The 5,334-nt window shown below is 36.7% G+C and overlaps 1 long non-coding RNA gene across 1 annotated transcript; it reads left to right on the top strand.

Moving 5' to 3' along the window:
- The first annotated feature begins 223 nt into the window (after positions 1–223).
- LOC121645383 lies at positions 224–3,796 on the top strand. Its single transcript, XR_006011414.1, has 3 exons — positions 224–254; positions 3,053–3,195; positions 3,690–3,796. It is a non-coding gene; the product is annotated as an uncharacterized LOC121645383 (long non-coding RNA).
- The last annotated feature ends 1,538 nt before the right edge of the window (positions 3,797–5,334 follow it).

Here is a 5,334-nt window from a genome sequence, read left to right as displayed (position 1 = left end):
CTAGCTAAAAGTAAGCAGCAAGCTAGCTGCTCTATGATCATCACACATGCAATCATAGCAATCTTAATTCAATTTCTGTTACTTACTTTTACCTTCCATCTGTACTTGGTAGTCCTTGGAATCTCTGCTGCATGATCCTCCAAATATCTTTTATAAGGTCTGCAACGCTGTGCCATGTTAGCTGGATTTAAAACAAAAAACAAACAAACTTTTTTTTTTTTTGCTTTTCCCAGCAAAGGTTTTAATATTTGGTGGTAAGTTGTCTCCCCTCAACTATATTATACCTTGATAGTATTGATTTAATCAGTCACTTCTGTCAGCTCACTTCTCAAAGTGGGGCTTGGAGCTAGCTGTTCAAAAAAGCTAATCTACTGTCTGCTTTTTAAAACAAGGTTAGTCCATGGCAAAATAGTAAAACAAGCAAGTATTGAAAGTGGCAGAATACAGTGATAGTTATTCAGCATATAAGTATAAATTATATATATATGTATATATATATATATATATACATTTCTTCCGGCCGGGCAATCAGGAAAGATGCGATGCACAGTGCGCACTTGTTTCTCATTGAATGACATGGCGGACACAGATCAACCCGTGGAGGAGGAGGCAGTTCATCCATGGCCTCACATAGAGGCTATGTTTTCTTTTATTTCATTTAAAAACAACAGCTATGTTATGTGCTGCTGCCTCTGCCAGCCAAAAAAGATGGAAATATCTGCCTACAAGAACTCAACATCAAATCTAAGGAAGCATGTCGCGGTAAGTTTTTTTTCCCTCCAACTTCTTAGCTAACCCTGCACTCAGTTTTATGCTAGCTCTATGTTGTTTTATATGTTTTACTTCTTGCATTTATGTTCATCACTTTGAGATTTTTATCTGTGAAAAGCGCTCTATAAATACATTTATTTACTCAGTCAGCAGAAGTTTTTACTTAATTACCGTAAATTCCGGGCTACAAGCCGCTACTTTTTCCACATGCTTGGAACACTAACTTGAACGTCAACAATGCGGCTGTTTGTTACCGGTAGGCTAGATGGCCTTCGTGAAGGTCCTCCGACCATAGTGCTTAAGCTAAACTTATCAAATCTTCGTCATGCATTGCCAACAACAAACTGTGTTAAAATTGCTTCCGTTTGAGGGATCTGGATTTGGTGTTTATGTGTGAGAAATTGTTAAATATATATTAGACGTCATCGTCATTGTGAAACTGCTCCTGTTTCAGCTGCACTGTGACACCGTTTGCTAGTGATGCTGTTTACATTAAATAAATAAATACACCTTATTATATGCCCATCACATAGTAAGCCCCTTTCTGACTTGCCCTGGAAAGCACTGTGGTGCGGACCTATTCTTTTATACCGTTCCGCTTTTATAAACGTCCGCTCGTTGATCTGGAGCTGTAGCAGACATGCACAGCCATAAAAGCTGAGATGTTGCGGCGCGTCGTTCTGGCTGAACGGGCTGAACGCACAAGAAAGCGTTGCGGACATAGTTGAAGGGAGGCTGTGCTGACACTGGACGTGGCCAGAACGAAATAAGTCCGCAAGGCATGTTTGAAAAGATAACTCAGGTTAAAGATCAGATGGACTTACCGCACCTATTCCATAATGCATGTCTGAAAATAGCTCAAAGTATAAACGCTGCAAGAACGTAAAGCAGTCATTCAACTTCAGATTAAACTTTTTTTTTGTAACAAAGAAAATGGAGACGTCTCACTACTGGGACTAAATAATTTAATAGATACAGGCAGTCCAGAAAATAAAAAATGAATGACTTATATAAATGTTTTGAGACAGATCACTGCTCTTTTTTGCAGTATACTTGAAAAGTAATTTAATTTGCATTACAGTAGCCTACTGACAAGACGCTAAGTTGTTGTGCCCATTATTTGTGTCTCAGATTATTTATTGTTGGTCCTGATTAAACTTGAATGCCCATTAGAGGTTATTGATGATTAACCTTTTCATCTCAGTCTGCTCTGGACAAATACATTTTCAACAGAAATCGTTTTTAAGAAACTCATTAAAATGTATAAATATGGGTAAAAAGTTATTTAAATGGTAACATTTGAATCCTCGTGATCGGATTGGTGATAGTTTTTTTTTTTTTTGTTTAAAACTCCTTGATCGGCCCCTAAAATTTTGATCATGTAAAGCCTACAAAAACAGTCCTGCCCTCTATTATGGACATGAACTAAGCCTGCAATTTGGTTTGACCAAATATTCTGAACATGTGCAGCAGGCACCAGCATTGGGCACCTATTTGTGTTTTTCTTGGTTTATTGTTGCACATAAAAATCATGGAGTTGAGAATCTATGGTGATTTGATAACAAAATGTCAAAAATTTGTGTTCTATATCAGTCTTGTGCTGTTTACCATTTAGAATGCACAAATTCTAAATGGTAAAATATATATATATATATATATATATATATATATAATTTTATTTTTATCCAGCAGTCCCCCCCCCCCCCAAAGTTTAGTTTTTTTTGTTTTTGGTCTCTCTTGTAATTGCTTAATACTTTTTTTTGTCTGTCAACAGAGAGTTCATCCCAACAAGTTAACGGAATACTCAAAGTTGATGGAGTCAAACAAGAAGAGGAAGTCCACTGCCTCTGATGATCAAAAAATGAAGTCTGCCAAGATCAAGCAGTACTTTTCCCCAGGGGGGGTAACACAAGCTACATTTGATAAGCTCCTGCTTGATTTTATTTGTGAGTTGAGATTGCGGAATACTGTAAAAGCTCAATGCATGTTGATTGTTTAATAAATAAGATGTAACTTGGTACTCAAGTACTTTTTTCACTGTGTACTCTTGTACTCTTACTCAAGTAAGTATTTGGATCATTACTCTTACTTTTACTTGAGTAACTTTTGTTTACATGTAACTGTACTCTTACTTGAGTACAGCTTTTGGCTACTCTACCCACCTCTGTATATATATATATATATATACATATATATATATGTATATGTATATATAGATATATATATATCCAAAGAGAGATCACACATTCAAGCTCTTAATTTGACAACGTTTCTTACACAGACAACTACAGTGATCTCTGCAAGAAGCGACAGGAATTCATTAAAGGTGAAGACATCTGGCAAGAAGCAACCAAGAGGAAGAATAAGCCGAACAGCAAGTGGAAAGATACGGAAGAGGAGGATCATCAAGTTCTACCAGTAAAGGTAGTTGCTGGGATAAAAAGACACCAGTTGATTGTAATTCAGAAGTGACATTTCTTTATCACTTCTGCTGTGCATTAAATTTGTATAGATATCGTTTACAGTTTCAGTGCCTCTTTAGTTTTTTAACACTGTTAGGTAAATGTGTGAATCTTGGTTACTAGTATCAGCAGATAATTAAATACATTTAATAATTAGCCCTGTAACGGATAGCAACCTGTCCAGGTGTTCCCTGCCTCTCACCTGCTCACCTCTCAGCCCTGAATTGGACTGAACGGTATAGAAAATGAATTAATAATAACTGGCCAAGTTCATAGTTAAATGATTTTTGATTTGATTATTTACACATTTCTGAACCTATGTATGATGGTGGTGTAGTAGTGTAGTGGTGTAGTAGTGGTGTAGTAGGTTGCATAACTATTACTAAATCATTATTAACATGGATGTTAATACAAATGCCTTTTCTGAAACTACAAAAGTGAATTATAATTTGACAGAAGAGAAGAGCAACCTGTACAACAGAAGAGTCCACAAACCAAACGATCGAAGAGTTCAAGCAGCAGCTGGCAAACAAAGAGGGAAAATATTTCACTATATTTTAATTGTGATGCAATAATTATGGATTGAATTTTGTTGACACAGAGAACTACTGATTCTTTGATTTTATTTCATTTTTTTTGGGGGGGGGGGGGGGGGGGGTAGTGAATGAGGAGGAGTCATCAGATGAGGACCAACTGCCCAGAAACTGAAGTGTAGCACAGCAGAAACTAAAAGAGCTTCAGAGAGAAATCAAGAGACTGAAAGAAGACCATGAGAAAGAAATACTAAATGCCATCAAAGGTATTTTCTGTTTATTAATTTGAGTAAAGCAAATTATAAAACTCTGGCATGCGATTCAGAGATCCAGAACATTCATTTGTTTTGTCTTGTCAATGTGACAAGTTGGTAGGCTGACAGCAAAGCTTGTTGCATTTAAATAGAAACACAAAAATATGACTCAAAAATTTTCCCAAATACAAAGAAATGACCATTTAAACTGAGAATTACATTAATATTCTGTGCAGCCAATAACCTACATAATTTACCATAAATACTACAATAATGGGACATCCACATGTGGAAAATAGACACAAATAGACTCAAATACAACACAAACCTGTCAGGGAGAGCTGGGTTCAGTGTGGAAAATGGCCCTTACCAGGCCTCACTGATGGCTCCTCCAGTCTCCTCCTATTTCCTGTTTCTCCTTAATCAGCTCCACCTCCAGCCAAGTTCTTCTTTGTACTTTGGGGATCTTGCTGTGCTCATCTATGGTACAGAAACATTGTCCAATTCAAATTTGACTGGGAGGCAGTCAGGGGCTCATAAAGACGTGGAGTCAAAACCACAACTGGATATCAACAAGCTTAATGCTGTTCTTGTTGAGTTATTTAATTTAAGACAAAACTCATTCTAAAATAAATCCATGCAAAAAGTTTTACTAGTCCTGTCGAGATAAGCAATAAGTCAGTTAACTGCACGATAGGAAAAAAACGAGCGTGATGAGTTTACCAGTTGCGATCATTTTTGTTTTGTTTTTTTATCTTACTTTACCATAGACTGTGTATAACAACAGGTTTAACTATGGAGCATCCCGACTGAACGCTCTAGTTTCTTGCGGAGTGATACTCTCTTGTCATGGTGCACCCTGTGCGAGCCGGTATTCTGTCAGTTTAGCATACGCATCAGAGTAGCATGCATTAGGGTTAGGGTTAGGTGCAGTTGTCAGTTTGCACTATGCATATGCTGATCTGAGAGTGTATGCTAACTGACAGTTCCAGTTCCAGTGTAACATGTTCTTTAGAAATCAGGTTTATTGATCTTTAAAAGGGTGTATTTGCATTATTATGGCCTTGTCATTATATTAGTTGAAAATGGTTTCAAAATGACAACACATGACAGCTTTGCGCAATGTTATCGCTTATTGTGATAATTTCTGAGAAAATTTATCGCACAGCAAAATTTGTTATCGCAACAGGCCAAAGCTTTACCCCTTCTTTTATTAGAAAAGAACTATAATGTTTCATGTACTGTAATGCTAAAGACGATATTGATAAAGATATTGAAAGATGATATTGTCACTTTTAATAGATATTCTACTGT

Source organism: Melanotaenia boesemani, chromosome 9 (genome assembly GCF_017639745.1).
Source record: "Melanotaenia boesemani isolate fMelBoe1 chromosome 9, fMelBoe1.pri, whole genome shotgun sequence".
Classification (NCBI taxonomy): Eukaryota; Metazoa; Chordata; class Actinopteri; order Atheriniformes; family Melanotaeniidae; genus Melanotaenia; species Melanotaenia boesemani.
The sequence above is the reverse complement of the archived record's forward strand: the minus strand, read 5'-3'. Positions and strand labels throughout refer to the sequence as shown.